We start from the raw sequence: 27608 nt of genomic DNA, 5'->3' as shown, positions 1-27608 counted from the left end.
CAGCCTGTTGCTCTCTGCCACTATCTGCAGAGTTCACCTTAACTATGCATTTGGTGTGTCGAGTGAAGGATAACATGGTCACTATCTAAGTGGATTCAGTCTAATGACAAGGAAGGGACATGTAGGGCTAATTATAAAACCTACAACTACGGAAAGGGAAAGGTGAAATGGAAGGATGAGACAGAAGTTGTCATGTTCGTGCAGAGAAGTAGTTAGCCGAAGTTGTTGGGCTCTTATAAAAGTGATGCTTCGTGAGTTGTAATTGAATGAAAAGTACGATATTGTGAATTAGCTCACAGCAGGCGGCAAACACAGCGGTGGGGAAGCTCCCAGCTTTCACAGTTGTGGCAGAAAGGGCTGCCTTTGTTGTCTTTGACTATGGACCTTTAAGGCCTCGAAATGGGAGTAGGGCCAGGAGTGGAGGTGACGAGTCCTAATGACAACTCTGGCTGGCCAAATAAAAAATTTTATAACAGCTTCAAAATCAAATCATAATGGATAGCTAAAGAAATTCAACATCCAACTTTTAGATTATTAATCGTGACCTAAAAGTAGAGATTATGATCCCATAACATATATTGATCAGGAGCAATAATCCACCATTGGGCTCTATGTACTTATTTAATTAATAATGTAGCGCCCTAATATGAAAAGATTGCAAAGTTGTATTTCTATTTGATTTGGCGAATTATGTAATGCAAAAAGAGGTGAACTTAGTGGACATTGATGAGAAGGAGAAGTTTACAGTTCCTGCAGAATGCATGGCAACAAGTACTGTACTCCTGAAAGTTCTTTCTCCATATATTTTTAGCTTCTAAATCCATGCTCCTCATTTATGATCAGCATGAAGTATCTCAAGTGAAATGTTTTAGTTATAGTTTAGTTATAGTAAGTTTACTATTAAACTATAGTATAATTACTATAGTTTAGTTATAGTAATTTTATGATAATTTTTGAATAAGGAATTGGTAATTTCTTCAGTTTTAAATATATAGATACATATATGTATATCTGTCTCTATATATATATAGAGAGAGAGGCATATATTCTCCTATGCTTTCTTTGCTTTGTATACAATCAAGCCACAAAAGAAGACCATTTTGCAAAGAGAAAAGTCTCAAAATTCCAAGAATGCCTTTACAAAACAGACTTAAAAAAAAAAAACTTCACCCTGTCATGTTACATTACTACAATTACAGTGTACATACATTGAATCAATTTTTTACTGAAGTGTTCTTTACCTTATATAAACACTGCATAAATCCATTAGACAGCAGTCAGTTCCTACAGGGAAAATGCAATACAATTTAGAAGAAAGTAATTTAATATAGTGGACACTGAAAAGGCAAAGTAATGAGAAAATATTTTATTTTTTCTTTTCTTTTTAAAACAAATTTACAACAGAGTTTACTAAGCTTTGGTTAAATAAAATAATGCAGTAAGATTAAAATAACTTGGACATCATATCAAATTATTAGTACATTGAAAATTCCCATCAGCTCTTAAACAGAAAGTGCCCTGTAGTAACCTAATCAATCATGGATATTCTATTTAGAATAAAAGATGAATGGATCTAAAGGGAAAAACAGTAGTAAATTAAAAGGAAGAGAGAGAGAGAGGAACTTGATCTCTGTTATAGATCCTGCTGGATTGAGGATGTGAATGAAACTGAATTATGAGCTATTTACAAAATTCTTGGTTTCCTCTTGCCAGCTTTGGAAACTTCGTACTCTCTTTTGTGGTTGTAAATGTTGTTTTCTTTTCTTTTCTTCATACAACCCAAATTAACTTTCCCCACCCTTGTGAAAACCACATCGAGACCCTATTCAGACGATTTATTTTCTTAGACCAAAAAATAACTTTCAGCTTCACTCAACTGACCAGGATGCCGCCATAGCGTCCTGGTCCCCGAGTGGAGTCCTTGATAAACAGCTCTTGTGGGATTAGTCTTCCCACGTCATGCCTCTTCCTTTTCCAAATTCCTCAGTAATTTTGATTCTTTTCTTTGATCCCAAGAGGGCACTAGTTACACATGATCTTGGCTGGTGGCTTTTTCTGTTTGCCCCTCCAGCCAGGCTTCGTGGACCCACAGTAGAGAATCCCGGCCGTGGTGCTAGCAGCCTCTGTGAATACTACATTTCAATAACTGGTTAACATTTACTGAATGTTATTTCTGTTGTAGTTCACTGAGTTTTTACCAAAACTCTGCAAGAAATACTGTATTATCATTCTTACTCTATGGATGAAAGAAAAGAGGCCAACAGAGGTAAAATTACTTGCCCCGTGCCATGGTTACTAAAAGATGGAGCCAGGATTCTACCTTAGGTAGTTTGATTTAAAGAGACTATTTTTAACCACCACAGTGTTTTTCTTCTAGTAGTACTGAGAAGATAATAATGGCAAAAATAATAAAACAAAAACATAATTTTTACTTATAAAGAGCAAAACCATTTACACACATGTCTTAATTTTTGTCTTCCTATCATTATCTAAGGAATGTGTTTTATCACCATCTTACAGGGAAATAAAAGGAAACCATCAAAGAGACGCTGTGAAGTGTGCATCTTCTAAGGGCAAATTTAGACAGAATGACATTGTATCCTTGAAAATTATTGTAGAGATGCCTGAATATGCCCAAACTGCTCTTTCAGTGAGCAAAACCTCCTTTTGGATCTGTGAAGCTTGGAGAAAAAGTAAGAGAACCACGCTTCTCTTGTGTAAAAGTATCTTACACCCACTCATATTGTACCAGGAAGGTCTTTTCCCCTGGGTATATGTCGAGATTGTTTAGCTACTCCTCCTCTCTGTCCCATCTAGCAGGCCCTCCTTGGTATCACCAAGCTGGAAAGCTCTGATTGTTCTCTCTGTTAGAAGAAAAGACAGATAGGTCATGAGGCTGGACTATGTTTGCTACTTTCTTGGCAAGGAACTTCTGAGGATTCCTTAAAGGTCTCTTGCTGGGCTCTCTCTTCTGTAGTTCATTTAACAAGAATGGATGTATATCTTCTTTTTGTTGTTTGTTTGTTTGTTTGTTTTGAGATGGAGTCTTATTTTGTCACCCAAGCTGGAGTGCGATGGCACGATATCAGCTCACTGCAACCTCCGCCTCCCAGGTTCAAGCAATTATCCTGCCTCAGCCTCCCGAGTAGCTGGGATTACAGGCTTGTGCCACCACACCCGGCTAATTTTTTCGTTTTTGGTAGAGACAGGGTTTTGCCATGTTGGCCAGGCTGGTCTCAAACTCCTGACCTCGGGTGAAGAATGAGTGTATATCTATTGGTTACTTGCAACTGCTTCCATAGTCCCAGGGGTTCCTTCTAGGCCTTGTAGTTGTGGGTTCACCTGCTCCCTGAGTGGCCGGTTAGAGCAGACTCGAGGTCCTCAGTCAAACTGTCCCGTTCACCTGCTCCCTGAGTGGCCGGTTAGGGCAGACTCGAGGTCCTCAGTCAAACTGTCTCGTTCACCTGCTCCCTGAGTGGCCGGTTAGAGCAGACTCGAGGTCCTCAGTCAAACTGTCCCGTTCATGCTGCTCCCTGAGTGGCCGGTTAGGGCAGACTCGAGGTCCTCAGTCAAACTGTCTTGTTCATGGGACACATTGGTGTGTGAAGCATTTGTGCATATCTTGTTCTAATACACTTTGGCCAAACAGGATGATCCCACTTCAATGGCACATTTCTGTTTCCATCTCCAAACACTGAGTGCATTTCCTGCCCTTTGGATCTTTCATAAGAGACCTGTTAAGCTCCCCTGTATTTCCTGGAGGCCCTCCTCACAGCTCTTCTTTCGCTATGGATACCATCTCCATGGTATTCTCTCTCCATAGTAGGGCCAAATCTTTGAAGACAGAGTGGATTGGTTGTTCCCTGTGCCTGGGGCGTAGGGTGGAGAGGGGAAATGCCTGCTATGGGACCCAGGTTTCTTTTTCAGATAATGAAAATATTCTGAAGTTGACTATGGAGATCGTGACATAACTCTGAATACACTGAAAACCATTGACTTGTATGCTTCAAATGGATGAATTGTATGGTATCTGAAATATATCTCGGTATGGCATATATATATAAAATAAAGGAAAAGGAGACCCCACAATTACAGGTTTATGTACCTTGTTCTAATCTTTCAATTGAATTGTGGATTGGCCACTGTTGGATATTTCCATATGCATATCTCACTAGAACCCCAAATGAAATTCTTCCATCGAAATTCTTATTTTTAAACTGTTATTATCAACATTCTAATCACTGAAAAACTGAAGCTTTTGGAAGAAACTTTAACTTCATCCTCCAAACTTTCAAATAGAAGAAGCCGCTTACCAAAAAAAAAAAAGTCTTTAGAAATTTCTCTGGTGTCTGTGACAGTGTTGGGAAATTTAAGCCAAATGAAAAACCCATGGTGATGGCAATTTGTATCAGAGCCTCCTTTCAGGGTTATTTATATTTCACCTAAGCTATAACTTTCCTTTTTCTCTGAAGTATATATATCAATATTTACTAGTGTTTGTAAACCAAAGTTCTTGACTCAGAGCACCTAGTTTCAAATCCTGCCTCTACTATTCACTGTCTTAACCTCTGTGATGATATTATGTGTTAATTCAGCTGGGCCACAGAGTGCCAAGATATTTAGTTAGACTTTATTCTGGGTGTTTCAATGAGGGTGTTTCTGGATGACATTAACATTTAAATGAGTAGAATGAGTCAAACAGATTGCTCTTTATAATTTGGTGGGCCTTATCCAAGCAGTTGAAGAATTGAATAAAACAAACAAACAGAAACTGACCAAAGTGAGAGGTAATTATTTTGTCTGTCTGCCTTTGAACTGATACATCAGCTTTTTTCTTGTCTTCAGACTCAAAACATTGGCTTTTCCTGGGTCTCGAAACTGCCACCCTTCAGCTTGGCATTTGCTCTCCTGGTTCCTAGGCCTTTGCATTCAAACTAGAACTAAACTGTGGGCTCTACTGGATCTCCAGCGTCCGGACTCATTCTGCAGATATTGGGACTTGCCAGCCTCCATAATCACATGACCTGGTTTATTATAATAAATAGATAAAATAAATAAATGAGTAAACATTTTCGTGTTTTTGTTTCTCTGGTGAACCCTGATTAATCCAGATCTTGGTACTGAGAGTGGTTCTGAGAAAGCAGATCTTTGAAATCATTACTAGTTTGGATGGGGAGCAGATACTGGTTTAGTGTGCTTTTGGAAGAAGGTTCTGAGTACTGAGCAGGTGGCTGGGTTTAGAGGTAGATTCTATATAGCTTTAGATATTGGCTTATGGTCCTTAAGTCTTTCTCCCTGCCGCTAGTTTTACTGATATATAATTGGCAAAAAAAAAAGTGTATATATTCAAGGTATACAATATGATGTCTTGATGTACATATATATGGTGCAATGATTACCACAATCAAGCCAATTCATGTTTTCATCACCTCACATAGTTAGCTTTCTGTGTGTGTGTGTGCATGTGTGTGTATGGTAAGAATACTTAAGATCCACTCTCTTGGCAAATATCAATTATATATTTTCATTAGCTGTAGTCACCCTCCTGAATGTCTCCAGAACATATTCATCTTAGACCTGCAGGTTTGGATGCTTTGACCACTATCCCTGTTTCCCCCATCCCTAAACTCCTTGTACCCACCCTCTGCCCTCTGTTTCTATGAGTTCCAGTCTTTTACATTCCACCTGTGAGTGAGATCATGCAGTATTCGTTTTTCTGTGTCTGGCTTCTTTTACATAGCATGCTGTCCTCCAGATTCATCCATATTTTTACAAATGGCAGAATGTCCTTCTTTGGCTAAGGTTAAATAGTGTTCCACTGTGCACATATATCACATTTTCTTTATCCATTTATCTTTCAATTGACACTTAGGTTATTTCTATATGTTCACCATGGTGAATAATACTTCAATGGACATGGAAGTGACAATATCTTTTCAGCATACTGATTTTATTTCCTTTGGATATATCCCCACAATTATGACTGCTGGATTATATGGTAGTTCTATTTTTTATTTTGTGAGGAACCTCCATACTGTTTGCCATAAAGACTGTGCGCATTTACATTCCACCGATAATGTATAAAGGATTCTCTTTTCTCCACAAGCTTGAAGACCTTGTTATCTTTTGAATTTTTTAATGAAAGCCACCCTAACGGGTGTGAGGTATTCTCATGGTAGTCTTAACTTATGCTTTCTTGATGATTAATGAAATTCAGCACATTTTCATATACTTGTTGGCCATTGCATGTCTTCTTTTCAGAAATGCCTGTTCAGGTTATTTTGTCTATTTTTAAGACAGATTATTTGTTTTATTGCTATTGGGTTCTGTGTGTTTCTTAAATATTTTGGATATTGATTTATTTTGCTGTTTGATTCCATTATAAGTGATATTATCTTTTTAATTTCCTCTTCTCGTTTCCTTGGATATATGGTTTGAAATATTTTGCCTCATTCTTTGGGTGCCTTTTTATTTTGTTTTCTTTGCTGTGCATAACTTCTTTTGTTTGATGTAGTACAATTCATTTAGTTTAGCTCTTGTTGCTTATGATTTTGGTATCGTATAAACAAATTATTGACAAGACCAATGTAATAGAGAATTTCCCATAGGTTTTTTTCCAGGAATTTAAAAATTTTAGGTCTTACATGTAAATATTTAATTCATTTTGAGTTGATTTTGATGTATGGTGTAAGGTAAAAATATAATTTCTTTCTTTTTTTTTTGCATGTTGTTATCCAGCTTCCCCAACACATTCAGTGAAGACACCATCTTTCTCGATTTTGTTTTCTTGGCAACTTTGTTAAAGATTAGTTGACTGTATATATGTGGGTTTATTTCTGGGCTTTCTGTTGTGTTCCACTGGCCTTTGTGTCTGTTTTCATGCCAGTATAAGGCTGTTTTGATTACCACAACTTTGTAATATAATTGGAAATCAAGAAGTGTGTTGTCTCCAGCTTTGTTCTTCTTTCTCAAGATGGCTTGAGCTATCTGCAGTCTTTTGTGGTTCTGTACATATTGTAAGATTTTTAAAAGTTTCTGTGAAAAATGTCATTGGAATTTTGATAGGTATTTCATTGAATCTGTAGGTGGGGTAGTATGGGTCGTATGGCAGATAGTAGGGTAGTGTGGATATTTTGACAATATTGATTTTGATCCATGAACACAGTATATGTTTTTGTTTACAGTCATGGTCACTTAATCATGAGGACACTTATGAGAAATGCATACTTAGGCAATTTTATTGTCGTGTGGCCATTATGGCGTGTACTTACAAAAACCTAGACAGTATATATGGTCTGCTACACACCTAGGTTATGTGGTATAGCCTATTGCTTCGAGGATACGCACATGTATAGCATATTACTGGACTGAATACTGTGGGGAATTGTAACACAATGGAAAATATTTATGTGTCTAACTGTAGAAAAGTTACAGTAAAAAAACAGTATTGTAATCTCATGGAACCACTGTTGCGTATGTGGCTTGTCATTGACAAAATGTCCCTATGTGGCACATGTCTGTATGTGTGTCGTCAGTTACTTTCATCAGTGTTTTACAGTTTTCGGATCTTTTACCTTTTTGATTAAATTTATTCCTATGTATTTTATTTTACCTTTTTATTCTATTATAAATGGTATTATCTTCTTAATTTCCTTTTCAGATTGTGTGTTCACATATAAGAACACAACTGATTTTGCATTTTGATTTGAATTTCTAAATTCTAACAATTTTTTAATGAAGTCTTTAGAGTTTTCTATATATAAGATCATGTCACCTTGAAACAATTTTACTTTTTTTTTTTTTTTTGATTTGAATGTCTTTTATTTCTTCTTCCTGCCTAATTGCTCTAGCTAGGACTCCCAGTGTTTTGTGGAGTAGAAGCAATGGGAGTGGGCATCCTTGTCTTATTTCTGATCTTAGAGAAAAAATATTTCCACTTTCCCCATCGAGTATGATGTTAACTATGGACTTGCGATGTATGCCCTTTATTATGTTGAGGTACATCCCTTCCATACTTAACTGGGTGAAGATTTTTATCATTAAAACATTGAATTTTGTCAAATGCTTTTCCGCATCTATTAAAATGATTATATAATTTTTGTCCATTCAGTTAATGTGTATCACATTTATTAATTTGTGTACATTGAACTATCTTCGCATCCTGGAATAAATCCCTCTTAATTGTAGTGTATAATCCTTTCAATGAGCTGTTGAATTCAGCTTGCTAGTATTTTATTGAGGATTTTTGCATCTATGTTCATCAGGGATATTGACCTAAAATTTTCTTTTCTTATAGTGTCCTTACTTGTCTAGTTATGATATGCTGTAATGCTGGCCTAATAAAATGAGTTTGCAAGTGTGCCTTTTATTTTTTTGTGGAAGAATTTGAGAAAGATTGCTATTAATTTTCTTTAAATGTTTGGTAGGAGTCACCAGTGAAGCTATCTCCTTACTTATTATTATTCTGAACGGTTTTTCTATTCTTTCATGATTCAGTCTTGGTTTGTTGTATGTTTCTTGGAATTTATACTTTTTTACAGGTTATCCAATTTGGGAATAACTGTTCATAAAAGGCCCTTAGGATCTTTTGTATTTCATTGCTATCAGTGGTAATGTTCCCACTTTCAATTTTAATTTTGTTATTTGGCTCCTTCTCTCTTTTTTTAATTGATCTAGCTAAAGTTTTGCAAATTTTATTTTTTCAGAAAGACAAAACTTCCATCAATTTTTTTCTATTTTTTTTTTCTAGTCTTTGTTTTATTTCTGCTCTGATCCTTGTTATTTCTTAGAACAGAATTTTAAGGATGAGTTTTCTGGATTTGTTTTGTGGTTTCTGAAATTTATTATTTGATTAGATTCAAATATGCTAATGAGTGGTGGTTAAGACTGCCACTCCGTCACTTTGCGGTTCTTGTTTCTCTGAACTATCAGACAGGAAAGGAAGTTACTGTGCTGGCTGGGCTGATTGATCCTGACTGCCAAAAAGAAATTGGACTACCACTCCACAATGGAGGTAAGAAAATCTGTCTGGAATACAGGACATCCCTTAAGGTGTCTCTTACTATTACCATGTGCTATAATTAAGGTCAATTGAAACCACAATCATCTAGACAGTTCTGCTAGTGTCCTTTATAGAAGTTTGAGTTACTCTACTAGGTTAAGAATCATGGCCAGCCGAAGTGCTTGGTGAAAGCAAAGATAATGCAGAATGGGCATTGGAAGAAGGTAGATATAAATAGCAGCTATAATCACACAACGAGTTAAAGAAATGAAGACCATAGTTGTCATGAGTACATCCTCCTTATTTTGTTATGAATATGTGTGTGTATATATGCATATATATGTACATATATGTACATATGTGTGTGTGAATATATGCATACATATTAAGCAAATATCTGTTTTATTTTTCCTTTTATTCACTTTTCATGTGACATAAGATATATCGACTTTATAATATAGTATTTAAGTATTTTTAATGTTACATATAGTTTTTAAGTTATGAGATATCAAGGAGAAGTGTAGGTATCATTGAAGAACTTTACTTTTCTGGGGAGGGGGTTAATGCATTTTTGGTTGTACACTGGAGAGTTATATCATATTAAGCAGGACCATGACCTTGTCATTATCTTTATGTGAAGATTTCATATATTTAAGAAGTATGTATGTGCTAAGTTGACAATGGGTAGACTTGTGATGGTTAATTTTATGTGTTGACTGGGTCACAGGATACCAAATACTTGGTCAAACATGACATTATTATTTCTGAGCGTGCTTTGAATGAGATTAACATTTAAGTCGGTAGACTAAGTAAAGGAAACTGCCCTCTGTAATGTGGGTCAGCGTTATCCAGTCAGTTGAAGGCCTGAATAAAACAAAAAGCTGATTCTCCTCCAAATAAGAGAGAATTATTGGTGTCTGATGGATTCAGACTGGGATACTAACTTTTGCTCTGCTTTTGGACTCAAACGGAAACATGAGCTCTTCCTTGGTCTTGAGTCTGCCAGCTTTTAGAATGGAAATACAACACTGGCTCCTATCGTTCTCAGGCATTTGAACTCAGTCTAGAATTAAACCATAAGATTTCCTGGGTCTCCAGGTTGCTGAATCTCCGTGCAGATATTGGGAGGCACCATTGTCCATAATCACATGAGCCAATTCCTTGTTAAACAAAAAATCTATTTTTGTCTATATTACATGTAATATAGACAGAAATATATTTATATAAATATATATTATGTATAGGCAGAAATATATATATTTGGCTATTTTCCTCTGGAGAACTCCGACTAATACAACCTCTGTTTTAATTAGAATACTTTTGATTACGTATCAAAGCAACCTGAGTCAAACTGGCTTAAACTTCATTACACAATAAGGATAGGCAGCACAACTTTCAGGACTGGTTCATTCCCTGGCTAGCATTTATGCATATCTTATCAAAGATGCAGAATTTATTTTATCTCTCAAATCTATCATGCTCATAGTCAGTTTCATCTTCAAACTGTAGCTCATACTGCAAGTAATCCTGTTATTACCCAAACACAATCATATTCAGGGGAAGAAGCTAAAATATTTTTTTCTGTGTCTATTGATATTAATGATTACAGTTTTTTTCCAGAAGCTTATTAGACAACTTCTCTTCATGACTGAAGAATTGGGGAGTTGGGTCTCATACAATTACTGTTATCAGTTCTATTGAAATAAATTGGTGTTGGATAAGATTCCGAGAATACGAACTCATGCATGATTATTGAATAACTGACAAAAATTGTGATTCTTTTAGGAAAGAATGAGTAGGTAGGTGCAATATACAAATTGACTACATCCTGTAGTCCTTAGTTTCTCTATTTATAAAATGGGTGAAGTAATAGTGTCTACTACATAAGCTTTTCCTGAATGTTAAATCTGATTCTGTAATTAATAAAAAGGCTTATCCCCATGATCGATGCATAATATCTACTTGATAAGTGTCAGTTACCATTCATTGAAAGACCAGTATTTTATTTTCCATTATGTACTACTTAACTAGTAATCTGTAAGGAAGAAAATGATGGGGAGAGAAGAAGAGGGAAAGAGGAAGAAGGTTTCTACTTTTCCTTTATACTTAGTAATTTATTGTTACCAATCCTGAGATTAAATATTAACTGATAATGTTACACAAACTATTTTCACTGAGAAGGACAGATTATTTCTCAAAATCAGGTTTTCCAAATGGGCATTTTATTAATTTCCTATTTTTGAATAATTCTGGGTCTATTGAACGTATTTGTAAATCCTCAAAGTAATTATTTGCTTGTAACAAACATCATTCTCATGCTCACGCTCCTCCGTTTGAAGTACATAGGTAAATGTTCCTGTTCATTTCAACCATAATTAAAGGAATTTAAGGTAAAGTGTAGAAAATGCTTCTTAAATTTAAGGTAGGACATAAGAAATAATGTCTATAATCATTCATTAATTATGAATATCCCAAAAGACAATTGGTTTACTCAATTTATATATAATGCTTTTTAAATCGTAGAAACTAACATTAAATTTAGTCGAGTTACATAGAGGAATACAAAATTAATATATATTTGTAACAGTTATCAATTAATATGCTTTGAGTGAAATGAAAGTGATTCTTAGACATTATGCGTTTTGATGATCATTTACATCTTTATTTTAAAATCTTGAACGACTTAGAAACTGGTTTATATTAAAAGCCATATGTAAATGCTTAGCAACATTAACAATAAAATAAACCCTGAGAATTATATATTGTGTATGTACTTCTTCCATTAGATAAACTTTTAAACATCTCAACTGTCTGACTATAGTTTTTACTTTTAATGAGTTCTTCTTTAAATTACTTCAAGACCTTCCATAAATCGCAGTGTTGAGACAATGATCATCAATGAATCCTAAACCTATTAGGCGAATGTTTGTGGGAGAACAGGTCATTAACATCATCTCAAAGTATCTCCAAAGATTGCTTGCGTCTTAGCGTATACAATAAGAAGTACACAACATTAACTGCGCAGAATTTTTGTGGGAAAAAAATGAAAACATTTGGCCTGAGCATAATCATGAAGAGACAATAAGAAAATATCCAGAATATGTGAAATTCCATAAAACTACTGGTTGGACTCTATAAATTACTGTTATGAAAAATAAACAAAAGGGAAAGAGATTCCTCTTCTAGCTAGAAATAGATGAAAAAGAATAATTAAATACATTGTGTGAACCTTATTGGATACCAGATTATAGAAAACCACCACCAACAGAAACAATACAAATGTTAAAACTCAACAGATACATAAGGCATTTAAGAACAATTGTAAAATTTAACTATGGACCTTGTATTAGATAATTTTACTGTTTTTATTTTCTTAGTTATGATAATGATTTTATGGTTATTAAAAAAGTCCTTAGGAAATGTACATTGAACAATTTAAGAATGAAGTTTCAAAATGTCTGCAATTTATTTTTAATGGTTACATATCACTTGTATACACACAAAGGGAAACATAAATACAGCAAAACACTAAATATTGAATAATTTAGAAAGAGAGTTTAAAAGGGTTCATTAACACTAACATTTAATTTGTTTTTTAGATTTGAAAATTTCTAGAACCAAAACCTGAAAATAAAATCAGTTGTTAATGAAAACCTGAATAGTGTTTGTTCTGCAATTTTATATTTTTGGTTCTTCTATTGTAGCAATCCTATGCAGATATAAATATAATGTATTACATTATCCTGGAAAAGTGTCAATAATAATCCTAGAAAGGCAATCTCAAGAAAGTAAAAGTATAAATATACTAACAATAAAGAACACATTTAAATTCTCTATGTTTAAATGCAGTGTTTATGTGCAAGTGTATAGTAATGAGTTCGTAATGTGTGTAATATTTTACATATTTTTTCTCTTCCTTAAGATGACTAAAGCATTTCAGACAATTTGATATATTAAATTTGTGACTTTAAGAGGCTTTTTATCAAAAAGTTATAAATTTTTAAATATCTTAGGACATTTTGATTCTGTTTTTATTCATTAAATACGATGTGTATAAATATTTAGAGAAATATTGATTCAGCCTGAACAACATGGTGAAATCTCGGCTCTACAAAAAATATGAAAATTAGCAGGGTGCGGCAGCACATGCCCGTAGTCCCAGCTAGGCAGGAGGATCAGTTGAGCCCAGGAGGTTGAGGCTGCAGTGAGCCATGTTTGCACCACTGCACTACAGCCTGGGTGACAAAGCACAAAGTGAGACCCTGTCTAAAAAAAGAAAACAAACAAACAAACAAACAAACAAAAAAAGAAAGAAAGAAAGAAAGAAAGAAAACAAAAAAGAAGAGAAATACTGGTTGAAGTTGAAAGGCATAATAATTTTATTATGGGCTTATAAGATTAATAAATTGCACAACAAACAATAGTAACAAAATACATAGAAAGTAAGGACAATGTCACAAATCTAATCAAGATATAAATCAAGATATAGTCAACATATAAATAGCATATAACTCATCTCTTAATGTTCTAGTTTTATTTCTTGAAAAAAGCTTGCTGAAATTTTGCATTGATATAGTAAAGGTCAATTTGGGGAAACTGACATTTATTCAGTACTCGTTCCAAAGCAAGAACATTTTAGTCATCCCTCAGCATTTGAGGGGGATTGGTTCTATGACCCCCACAGATGCTCAAGTTCCTTGTATAAAATGGCACAGAACTTGCCTGTAACTTATGCAATCCTTCTGTCTACTTTAAATCATCTCTAGCATACTCTGTATTGTATACCTAATACAATGTGAATACTGTGTAAACAGTTGTTATACAGTGTTGTTTTCTATTTGTATTATTTTTATGGCTGGCGTTTTTGTTGGTTTTATTATATTTGTTGAATATTTTTGATCCATGGTTGGCTGAATCTGTGAATGTAGAACTCATGGATCTAGAGGGCAGATTATATTTAATTTCCCATTTTATTAGGTTATCTTTAATAGCATTTAATGAAATCTTCTGTAATTTTTCTCAGCAGTGTTTAGTGTTTTCTGGGAAGAAGTCTCATACACTTTTGTTAGATTTATTTCTAAACATTTGGTGAATTCTGGTACCATTTAAATAGTATAATTTTTATATTTTGTTTTGTAATTTAGTTTGCTACTACAGAGAGATATAGCTGGGTTGTACACAATGACTTTTTGTATCTAGCAACATTTAAGGAAGAAAACACACACAAACGCACAAACCTCACTTGTATGATTTGCCTGTTTTTCTCTAGGATATTTGCATCTATTTTTATGATAAATATTGTTATGTAATTTTATTTTGTTATATTATTTTCAAGTATTAGGATAAATATCATGCTGGTGTCATAAAAAATAATGCTTAAGAATTACATATGATTTTTGTTATTTTTTTCCTTAAACATTTGGTAGAATTCACAAGTAAATTCATCTCATTCTGAGGATCTCTTTGTGGAAAGGTTCTAACTAGAATCAATTTTTAAAATAGATATAGTATTCAAATTATCTGTTTCCTTGGTATAGTACATTTTAAAAAAGAATGTGTTGACTTTAAGTTTGTAAATTAATTGATATTAAAATGTTTCAAATATCTGATTTTAAGATGTGTAATTTCATTTGTTGTGTCTTCTTTTCATTTCTGATTTTGGTGGTTTGATTTCTTCTCTCCCTCTGCATTTATTCCCTTAATTGGTCTCAATAATAAATGTAATATAGCTTTACAAATAACTAATCTTTATATTCTCTATGGTATGTTTCTATATTTAATCAATATCTGCTTTTATGTTTGTGTGTTATATACTTCCTTTCTTCCTTTGAGTTTAGTTAGCTTTTCCTTTTTGAAATTATTGGAATAGATACTAAAAACATTGACTTTTCCATGTCTGATTTCCTGTACATTTAAGGTTATACATTTTCTTTTAATCACAGTTTTTGCTATATCCCGAAAGTATTTGATATGTCTGATTTTTTATTATGATTCAGTTTAAAATACCTTCTGACTTTTATTTTACTTTCTTCTTTGAAACAAGATTATTTAAAAGTTTGTCGTTTCACGTCTAAAATTTTCAGATTTTTTGATTATCTTCTGCTTATGGACCCAACATATGGTCAATTTTGGTAAATGCTGTTGTGAATTTGTATGGCAGTTGAATTCTTTTGTGAGTTGAATATAGTATTATATATATGTCAATAAAGACAGGTTAGTTGATTTTGATTGTCAGATCTATATCCTTATTGATATTTTTGTCTGCATGTTCTAAAAGTTATTGAGCAATGCATGTTAATTTTTTTCATTACAAATATGGGAGTATTATGGATTTACCTATTCCTGTTTTTGGTTCTGTCAACTTCTTCCTTGTAAATTTCAAGCTTATGTCATTAACTTTTTATGTACTTCTGGTTGTTTGAATTATTCATTATCAGAATATAGAAATTATTTTCTCTCATAATTCTCTTTCCTTAAAGTTGACTTTTCCTCATATTAGTAGAGCTTACACCATGTTTTTATTGGTAAGCATTTTCTTAGGATTTTACTATCTATTCTTTTAAGTTTTCTTTAATCTTCTTTATATTTAAGATAGGTCTCTTATAAGCAGCTTATATGTATTTTAATCTAGTCTGATAATCTTTGTATTACAATTGGAAAAATTAATCTGTTTATATTTAATATAATTACAAACAATTTGAGTTTTAATCTTATTTTTTGTTTCTTATTTGTCCCACCTATATACTTTTTCACTGTATTTTTTGCTCTTTTTGGATTAATTAAATGTTTCTATTATTTCATTATCCCTTCTGCATTAGATGCTGATGCTCCCCTTCTTAGTTATCCTTTTCTGGGCAGGTGTGCCAAACTCCTATCTGCTGTGAATGTAGGTTTCTCATGGCTTGAAGCTACACGCTTCTCAGAATTGCTCTCTGCAAGTTGGGATCTACATGGATCAAAATGCCTGGGACATTAGCTAACCTTAGGTCAACAGCAGCCAATCACTGGCTGACATGGCAGCATACAGAAACCTAGTCCCTTAACTTAAAGTTGGGATAAATCTGTCATCATTATGCTCAAGAATACCAGGTGGGATCACCTTGAAGCTAAGGTACTCCTGAAACTACACCTTTGCTTTGTTTTCTCCTCTGTACTTTCCCACTTTCCTCGTGCTTCACAGGTTTACTTGCAATTACTTCCTCAACACTCACTTCCACAGAATTCTCAACTAAGGCGCTACTTCTAGAGATGCCAACTTAAGACAATCTCTGAGGCTACATATTATTAAATCTTTTACTTTCCTCTTACCAGTTATCCAAGAGTTTACAATATTCATTCTCAACTGTTAGATCAATTAATAATCTTAGATATTTTCAATATATTTAAAAATAATTCCATTTACTAAGTTAGTAATTTTACAATGCAGAGTGCAATGCATATATCTTAGAGCATTTTAACTTCTCTGACCTTTCTTATTCTTTTGGTCTTATTTTGTCATGCATACTAATCATAACTCATTTTAAAATTCAGATGCCTGTCCTTCTTGATATCAGTTTTGTTATTTGTTCTATTAGCTATTGAATGAAGCATACTAAACTCTTTGCAGTAAATTATTTCCATAGGAATATCACCTCAGACTCTGCTTCTGTAAAATCTGACCTAAGACACAATTTTTAGCATATCTGTTAAGTACTCTTATTTTTTATGCAATCAATGTTCATTTAGGTTTACTTTCTCATTTCTTCTTTCTAGTAAGGACATGGGTTTTCAGACGTTCAGTTATAACTCAAGAAGTAAGATATACTAATGAAACCATCTGATTGATCAGCACTATGTAGCTGCTACTTTATTCAGAGGAGGAACTTTCCATGCTCATTCCAAGGCACAGTCGAGTGTCCACTAAGGAAAAGGATAATGCTTATTCTCTTTTGTTCTGGCTCTGACATTCCCTGTTCATGCCTTCTGACAGCCATGTCCCATTGATAGCAGCAGCTTTCAATTGGATATTGAGGTAAACTGAGAATTTTCATTTTTCTTGAACAACTAATTGGTTGTGGATATGGGAATAAATGAAGAGGTTAGAGGTGTGTCTTCATGACAATTTATTTTGCACATACACAAGTATTTTTGTGAATTGAAAACTCATCTAATTTTTTCTTAGAAGAATTAGTGTTCTTTTTTGCAGTAGTAGCATTTTATTTTAGAGATTTGTAAGCATCTTCCAAGGGGCCATTAGGATAACCTACATCTTTCACAATTTACCATAGTTGAAGAGGGCAGCAATGATCTACCAACCCAAGAAATATGGTTGACATGTCTTGGCCTCACGGAAATTCGCTGAGGCTATTTTGTTAGGGTCATTGTACTCTGCAGCTTACATTTCATCAGCCTACTCCTCTAGACATATGACACTGCAGAAAAGGGAAAATAAGTGTCTATCTCACAGATGTCTGTTCTATGTCTTGTTACAAAGAGGTCACTACAAGTAGGAGACTAAACTTAGATTCATAAACAACATACTGTTTTCTAGAAACCAAGCAAGCATGAACATTTCTGAAAGCTATGTAAGTCAGTATTAATTGTCCATAAGGCACTAACTGTAAAATATGAATATTATATCAAACCAGTTTTAAAATCTTGAGAGTCAGTACGAACTGACCTTTCATAGGAACATAAAGTATAAATTTAAATGTTTTTGAAAAAGCACTTTACTAATTTTTAAATATATGAAGTAGAGGGAAGGAATGAGGCTGGAAATCTTATGAAAATAAATGATTTCTATATTAACTAATAATTGCATCTATCTCAGGTACTGAGAGAGTTAATAATCACTAATGTGCATGTGATATACTTTGAAATTCTTTTGCTGGTTTTCCAATTGTTTTGCTTCAGATCCTGATGATATGTAATTTTGATTAAAAAGAAGGAATAATCAGGTTGCTTTCTATGCCAAGTTTGTTCTTATCTGGTTGCTATGACAATCCCCTTTGACAGTTATTTTTTTTTTCTCTTTTGTGGATTTATCTCCTTTTGATGTTATAAAAAGAGTTTTTCTAGGTAAGGAGTTTGATTTCTTTATGCTTAAAGGATTTTTAAGAAATAAAAAAAAAGCTTTTAGTTAAAGCCTCCACATTCCAGGGTGTCATGTCTTATTTAAGATTTAAAATGAAAAAGTTGATCTCTTGTAAAAAAAAAAAAGAAAAAAAGTAAAAGAAAAAAAGAAAAGAAAGAAAAAGTCTTTGGAAAATCTAAAATTTTATTTCTTCCACATTGTATGAATTAATTGCATCCTCTGCCCTTGTTCTATTCACATAAAGCCTTTTTTTTTTTCCTTTGGTTTTTGTGTTATTATTTTAAACAATGAAATACTTCTCTGGAGCTCTACTTCATCAGGAAAGCTGGATTTTGAGGAAGGGAATGCTAGACTCTGAGTTAGAAACCTGAATTCCTGTCCAGATTCTGTTACTGCAAATTGACTGGACCTTAAAAATATCACCTAACCCCTGTGAGCTGCGACTTTTTCTTCGTAAAAAGGAAGTTGTTAAACCACATGGTTCCTTCTGATTGTAAAACAATGGAACTGCTTGGAATCCCTTTTCAATTGAAATATTGACGTTATCTTCTTACAGCATTTTAAAAAATAATTTTCTTTGGGTCTTGTATGAAATGATAATAAATTAGGTCTACAAATAATTCCTCCTGGTAAAGTTGCATTAATTTTTTCAAGGAGCCGTAATGTACACAAATACGTCATTCGTGTAGAGAACATAGGCAACTTTCGTTGATTTAAAACAGAAGATAGTAATAATTAGATGGCAGCATAATGAGCGGATTCCATTTAGATGTTTCCAGATATACTTCCTAGGTGATTTGCTAAGTAGTAGTCACTAATTTAGTGTTCTCAAACCTTAGCATGTATCAGTGTCACCTGTAGGGCTTGTTAAACTACCGTTATCCTTTCAAATGGTTTCTGACTCAGTTTGTCTGGGTATGGTGGGATAATTAGCATTTCGAATAAGTTCCTAGGCCATACTTATGCTGCTGGTTATTGTTCTTCAGCCATTGTTCAATAACCACTAGGCTGTTCAATCTATAGGGTTCTTTAAAAGTTTGAGGCATTTCCTAAACGGTAGCTAGCTATGGAGGTATGAATATATGTTTTAGGTAGCCATATGTTGTGTTGCTCACATCTTTGTGGATTACATAATACTTCTTGTTGAATGAAAAATTGGTTGTCATTCTCATGTCTGTTTTGCAGAAGAAACATGACTTAGTGTTGGATTTCTAAGGCCATATGGTATGAGAACAAAAATTCTTATCTAGGTGTATATATCCTGGAATTATGAAAATATAGGAGAGTCTATCTAGAACTCAATTATTGTATATTTATTTAAAAACAAATTTACTTGAAACCTTTTTATATAATAAATTGTATAAATGTATTTGAATTCTAATTATGATTTTTGTGGGATATTTGCCATACATAAATCAATGATTTATTATTACTTCAAATAATAACATTGGTCTTCTCTGAAGAAAAAGTGTCTCTGTAGTTGGCTTACAGACACGGTATATTTTAGGACTTCAGTTCCAATGTACACAATTTAGATAGGTATATACATTTCCATATATCTTGATATTTCACACTAGGTACCCTGATCATTTGTATTTCTTTTTTCATTCATATATTAATAGTTTTGTAGTCACCTGAAAGGACAAGTCATTTTTTTTTTTTGCTAGTCTTAGTGATTCAGAAACACTAGTCAAAACAGGAAGGAATATTATATTTAATTTAGTAAAACCTTTACAAAATGCACAATGAAAAGTGAGCTCCAAGCAAACGTAAATATCATCTAAATTGTGAGGCCTAGCTTGAATTAAAATTCAGCTATTCTGATATGCAGGTCAGTTTTTTTGCTACTACTTTGTAATATTTATTGGACTTCTATTATCATTAGATGATATAGATGTGTTCTTTTCTTTCCTCCAGATCACTGGAGAGTCCATAACCACCAAAACAGAGATCGGCTATCCCTTAACACATGACTTAGGTGTATACTGTAGAAGGTCTAATTCAGATTTAAATGTTATGCAAGGGTGCGTGCACATGTTCATAACTATGACCTAGGGACTTTACGTTTGTATCCATCTCCATTCTTGAGTAACTTGATATGTCTCTAATTAATATCACATTTCACAATAAGAGTGCTCTCTCTCATATTTCTACTGTAGTAAATTTATGAATGGCAAACCCGATTTGATTATCCTCTGTGATAGATTACACAAATTGGGACAAGTTCTTCTCCTCTACATTCTCTGCCAATGTGACCTTTGGCTCTTCCCATCAAGGAGTATAATGTATTGTCCACCTTTTAAATCACTGCTGGCCTTGTGGCTTGCTTTGGCCAACAGAATGTAGCAGAAGTGACACTGTACAAGTGAAAGACTCTGCATAACCGCCAGGCGAGGAGACCAAGAATAGCCTGCTGGAGGACAAGAGAAGAGTCAGAGCACTCCAGCTGACAGCCAGCCTGCCCCTCTGCAACACTTCAGCTAACCACAGACACAGGAGCGAGTCCCACCAAAGCCAGCTAACACCATTCAGTGGAGCCCAGTCTAAACTGCCAATTTAAAAAACCACGAGCTAAATAAATGATTATTGTTCTAGGCTACTAAGTGGTGGGACAGTGTGTTATGCAGCAATGGATAACTGATGCATAAATTTTCTGAAATAAATTCACAGTTGTCTTTCCATATCTACCCTCTCCTTTGTTTTAGCAATTTGACTTGCTGAGCTTTCGTGAGGTACATGGCAGTGACAATACTTTTCAAAGGCTCTTATGGCTACATGTGCTTATGTAATCTGGCTAATGGATTGGAAGAGCTAAAGTGAAAAATTTCCAGGTGATTTGCTTCTATTTCCTCTTCCCACCTGATTACTGGCTGCAGCACAGACATGGAGATCTTTCTTTATCTTCTTTTTTAGGTGGAGTCTCACTCTGTCACCTAGGCTGGAGTGCAGTGGCCTGATCGTGGCTCACCGCAATCTCTGCCTCTGGGTTCAAGCGATTCTCCTGGCTCAGCCTCTTGAGTAGCTGGAACTATAGGCACACGCCACCATGCCCAGCTAATTTTTATATTTTTAGTAGAGATGGGGTTTCACATGTTGGCCAGACTGGTCTCAAACTCCTGACTCAAGTGATCTGACTGCCTTGGCTTGCCAAAGTGCTGGGATTTCAGGTGTGAGCAATCAGGCCCAGCCTAGAAGATCATTCTTTTCATAGTGTGAATGAAGGCAACACTCTAGGCGCAATAAGAATGAAGGAGTCTGGCCTCCTGAGTGACTCACAGAGGACGGTCACTCTCGCTTCATGGAGCAACTCAGACTTTCAGGCAAGAGAAAATCTTCTCTCTTACCTTCTATCCATCTCATATTTATTGCTACAGTTTTCTTTGTTAAAGCAAAATAGTATACTTTTTTATTGACAAAAACTCAAACTGTATTAATCTTAGAATGAAAAATCACATGACTAAAAGTGGTAAAATTTATTAAGATACATCTTTTGAGTTCTTTATCCTACTCTACACCCTACAGTAGAGCCGAATTCTATGAAAATAGTTTAATAGTCACAATGTATCATGAACTATGCTCCAGGCACTGGGCTAAGCACTTAAATTAAGTGAGATTATAAATATATTTCCAAACAAATTTATAAGAATCTGATGTATAAATTAAGGCTTATACCAGATAAGTAACTTACTGGATCCACATATGATTAAAAAGTAGAATAATTATTTGAACCCAGGTATTTTTGGCTATAAAACCATAAACTAGGTGGTCAGTGAGGTTCAAACTTTGCAAAACTTTGTTTGCTACAGCTATTTAAACAGTGAAGCTCAAGAAAAACATTTTAGGCTGGGTGATAGCTAAAGGAATTTTTTAGAAGATAGCAATGAATTAAATTGCTATTTTTATATGTTTTATTTGCATATTTGCTTTGTAAGTTTTTGTTTGCCTTACATTTTTCTAAGTAATTATCCAAATTTTCCATTTCCCTATACAGTGCCTGTTTAATAAAACTTTTTTTTTTTTTTTTTGCCACAGGTATTTTCTACGATCTTAATAAGCAGCTTGACATCCTTGTTCCAAGATGGTAACAAGGAGAGCAAAACAATTGGATATACCATTGTTGATTGTGCTTAATTGAATTGTACATTTCAAGAATTTTATACAATTATTGTAACTTAGAGATACAATACCTTTAAGTATTGATAAAGATTAAAACTGAGTAGGACTGGATCTTGAGCAAGTTGGACACATTGCAGTCAGAGCTAATTCGTAACATTCTCATCAATTGTGCTGCAATTGCATGACAACTTCTCAAGAGCCGTTGCATTTTGAGGTGGAAAGTCTGAGCCTAGTATTATTGTGGGGACTGTAAGAGTGTATATGTGTGAACGTGTGTGTGTGTGTGTGTTTGTGTGTGTCCAAACACATCCATTTATCTACTCTGATTATCAATATAAAAATCCAACCATAAAAATCTGTTGTTTTTGTCTATTAGGTATCACAATGGAATTGCACAATCTGGCTCAATTAGCTATTCCGTTCAGGGCCTTCCTATTGTGGCAGGTCAGGTTTCTGGAACATTGTCAGAGCTGGGACAGAAGGCTTTAACAACACCGGCTGGTGCTGTGAACAAAAGCTTATTGGGTTTATACAGTGTTTTTCATCACAGGGTATCAGTTAGCCTCAAAGGGGAATACAGAGCTCCTATTCACAGCTCAAGAGAATGCTTTTCTTTTCAAAGCCCAGCGTGTGACTCACCTATATTCAATGTCATATGGACCACCCTCCTCTTCAATCCTAGAAGGGCCAGAAAAAGTGATTTGCTATGTGACATCTCCAAATTCCCTTTGCCCATTTTGTAAGTGTGAGAGAGAGTTCTATAGAATCACATCTGGAAGAGATTGTGAAATGTGCATTGCAACTGAGTCCAAAAATTGGTTTCGTTTAGAAATATATCAGAAAGTTCTTATTCAGTTAAGATAAGGACAAACAGTGATGCAAGCCAAATGGAGCTATTTAGGGAGAGCATGTAGCTGTTTCTCTGGAGAAGCTACATTTTTAGCAGGACAGCCCTCAGAAAACATGATGATTATTTTGACAAAATAATCCTCATTTTCTTTACAAGGATCTTCATGGACAACTGACTGGCTTATTAATTGAGTGTGTGTGTGTGTGCGCGTGTGTGTGTGTGTTTAGATTTCTGATCTCTCTAAGGGTGGTTCTTCCAGGCAGCTAGTGAACCTGACTGTTCCTAATTCCTCGTCATCGCTTTCATTTCCCTCACCTCAGACGTGTCCAAATCTATTCTACGTATCGTGGTAGTGTTGTGTAAAATGCAACCCGACAGGAATATTTAAAATTTGCAGAAGTGTACCATGGGAACTGGGGTGACTTGTGCAGGCTGCTGGCCTTGCGACGTGCAGAGCCCGGCTTCTTATGCTCATGCTGAGAACTTTGAGGACTCAGGCCTTGCAGGTAAGACTCCCGTTAGTTCCCGTCAGACCATTCCAATACAAACAAACAAATAAACAAGAGCCTGGCAGGGAAAAGAAAACCAACAGCCCTGGCTGTGTAGTATTGCTGGATGCTGGAGCACACACACAGCTGCTTAGGCTTTGTTTCACGGTACAGAGTAAATCTCAGGAAATGTCCTCATAAAAGACAAAGAACTAGCACAGGGGAGTCTTAAATAAGAGAAATAGACTCTGAAAGGTGTCAGTATAAGTGGTTTTGAACAAAGGAAAGTGGAACAATGTTCGCCTTAAGAATCTGAATTATCTCTTGTTTTCCTAATTGAGTAAATGGAAAAAAAAAGAGAGACAAGAATAAAAAAATACGTACTTAAGTTTATAGAAAAGATGAAGTTCTGAGACCATGAATACTGGGAGAGATAAGAGTGAAAAGAGAAATTTTAATTTGGCATTCACTAATCTGAAATCGTGTCTATAAAATGCTACCATTTTCAGTAAATGATGACAATTTTTTTCTTCCATTTTATGAACAGTTCCCAGAAAATTAATTATTAAATGCATACATTTAATGCACATAAGTGTCCATTATGCACAAGACACTTCATTGCAGTGGTATATATTATTAAGGCCCTCCTATAATTCAAACAGAACCTTAGAATTTGTATAACAATAGTTGTGGGCCTAATTCTATCATGAGTTACTATGGGCTTTGAATAAATTACCTAGAGAAAAGGATGGACAAAATTACCTTGGAGGTTCTTTTCAGCTTTAGAGTCGGATAATTTCTAAAAGTAAATGGTGGCCTCACATCGAATCCTGATTCTACAATCCACTACAGTGTCTGTATTCACTCTTCTGTTTGAACATACCTAATCTATCAATCTTTTCAGTCCCTTCTGATACTTTCACACCCAATAATATTATCTGGTTTTTATTCTCACCCTCTTCCCCTGAATGTCTTCCTAATGGATGTGAGATGAAAAGGACTGCAAAGTCAGTGCATGTACAATATTGAAACTAGGTAGAAAATAACAATGTGAATATTCCATCAATGGTACCTCAGTGGTATCTTGTTCATACTCATTTATTTTAGAAATATATCTGCAAACCAGAATATTTTATATACTGTGTATATTTGGGATACATTTCTGTTATATATTTATACTGTATAACATATATTTCTCAAGATAAGATACAATGGATGTTTATATAGTAGCTGATCATTTATTTTGCATGTCTATGACATTGTTTGGATTAATGATGAAATTTAAACAACTTAACTCCAAAAGATTAAATGATTGAAACAGCAAATCAGATCCAGCCAGATCATCTCCTCTATGCTTTCTCCTTTTTTTCTTCCCATGTTATGTATTAGGAAATGGGGACCAGGCATGGTGGCCCACACCTGTATTCCCAGCACTTTGCAAGGCCAAGGTGGGTGGATCACCTGAGATCAGGAGTTCAAGACCAGCCTGGCCAACATGGCAAAACCACATCTCTACTAAAAATACAAAAATTAGCAGGGTGTGGTGGCGCATGCCTATAGTCCCAGCTACCTGAGTTGCTGAAGCAGAAGGATCGCTTGAACCTGGGAGGCAGAGGTTGCAATGAGTTGAGATCATACCACTGCACTCCAGCTTGGTCCACAGAGCAGGACTCCATCGCAATATATATATTATATATATCTCTCTCCAATAAATTTGTACAAGATAAATTCAACTCTATAAATATTATATATGGACAAAATACATAAATTATCAATAACTGTCAAAATTCGTGTCATCAGTGAGAATATCATGCCATCATTACTATCCTTCATTAAGATAAAAATGCCCTGTTATTGTCAGTAGATTCAGACTCCAAAACATCACAGCCTAGTCACTCACAAACCCAGTGGATTGTTGTGCATTATCTCAAATTGTTCTTCAGTTTTTTTTATACCAGTGCACTTCAAAAACATATGATTATTTTTTAAAAAACATTTTACAGTCATTTTATTGTTTAGATAATTTTGAGTAGACTCCTGGATATAGATTTCTTCTTACCACTAATATTTATCTTTTCCTTCAAGATCAGAACTTTGAATTTAAGTTATAAATGATAAATTTTTTTGTTACATTATGCGTAGGGCTTCGTACAAAATAAAGATGATTCAAAATGAATGCAAGTAAAGATTGCTGGTGAAATGCTATGTCCTACATGAGAAACACAAAATGTTAGTGACCAACATTTTATTTTGTGCTTATCCTGCTTAGTAGAGCAGATTGTCATCACAGAAATTATTCATCAAATTAAGGAAATATTGTTGGTTTAACAGTTTTAGAGAAGACCAGATATAAGTGCTAGATGCTGTGTAACGGGAACCACTAAGACATTTTCCTCCCCACAACCCTCACAGGCTGAATACCGAAGATTGATTTATTGTCACATAAACCCTGGCACAGATATTTCCCATATTAGTTACATAGATAGCAGTGAGAAACATGAGGTAAAAGATGATTAGATCAAATGATACAGTATATTCTTCTCAGGGAAATAACAAGTGTTCATTAGAGGTAAATGGCCTAATGGCATCAGTGAAGAATTATTTCTTGAGTTATTAGTTTACATTTGGTCTATCTCTATTTTTTCTTCTTTAAGCAAGTAACTAGGCAGAAAAGGCCTGAGATGGAATAACACCACCACCAACACCAACAACAACAGCAACAAACAGAGAAAAATACAATGCAGACAGCAGGAAGAGAGACTTCTGGTAAACTAAAAACAAGCTGATGGTCAGCTTTTTCCCACATGTAGCAGAGATTCATGTTCAACTGGTGACAGTCTCCAGGTGAGATGGCAAGTCCTCAGACAGCTGCACCTGGCGTCATTGGGTGTATGGTGCATTTGGAGGCAGAACTCTAGACATAGGGATTGCAAACATTGTAACAAAAGTTCACACGTTAAGCATAGAAGCAGCAGAATTATCAGAAGAGTTCAGCAGGGATAAAGAGTCTTGTACTGATAACAATGTAGAAAGGTGCGTCCTCACTGAAGGAGGTAGGATGGTGCCAGTGTTTTTTCCTATATGAGGCTCAAGAAGTTTTGTACTTGGGGAGAAAATTTTAGTAATGCCTAAGATGGAATTTTATGCTAGCCTTTATTTTAAATACATATAAAGAATATGATAAATATAAATTAAAAGCTTGAGTTTATAAACCAAGATTCACATCTGCTGTCATGCCTGATATAGATCAAAAAACCATTGAGTCTGGAGTTGATGAGTGTCTAGAAGAGTTTCATGAAGAAAATATGTCCTGAAATGAAATTAACATACTCATGGAATTGCCTGACAATGTTGGTGTTCAAAATAGAGGCTAAATGCTCCTTTTTGGAAATACAGAATTTATGTTTCATGGACAATTGAAATCAAGATCATAATTATTCATAAAAAGTTCGATAATGCTATTATGCAGCGAGAAAAATTCATTTTCTAATCTGTATTGTATAGCCACAGTCTTAATGTGCTTTGACAAAAATACCTATTATTAAGAAGAAAATCATCATACAGTTATAAGCCACTGAAATTTAAAAGAAACTTAAAAGATGTCTAATCCAATTCAAAACCAGTGCAGAAATCCTCTTAACAACACTCCTGAAAGACAGCATCTCTTTGAACAATATTCCCAATGGATAGCATATCTTTGAGTGTATCCCTATCAAGGATATGGAACTTGGAAGTAAGACTAGCAAGTTATTGGAAGTGGATAGAAGATCCCAGTATTGCAACTATTTCATACAAAGAGAGACTGGCAGGCAAAGAAAAACTGAATGGCATCACTCGCAAATGTTAGACCATAGACGTATTTTCCATTCTGGCAATCCTCTACCTCTGTGTGATCGCTTTTGTTTGGGTCTTTACAACTCCCAATCAAATTTTGCTATAATGTCTAAAAATGTGCTCCAGCTTAGAAATTTTTCATTTAACATTTCACTTTCTATAAAGTTGTTTTATTTCATAAATTTTAAAATTTGAAATTCACCAAACAAAAATAATTCAGTGATGAATCATTTATGTTTGGCTTCC

This window comes from Chlorocebus sabaeus, chromosome 22 (assembly GCF_047675955.1).
Source record: "Chlorocebus sabaeus isolate Y175 chromosome 22, mChlSab1.0.hap1, whole genome shotgun sequence".
Lineage (NCBI taxonomy): Eukaryota > Metazoa > Chordata > Mammalia > Primates > Cercopithecidae > Chlorocebus > Chlorocebus sabaeus.
The sequence above is the reverse complement of the archived record's forward strand: the minus strand, read 5'-3'. Positions refer to the sequence as shown.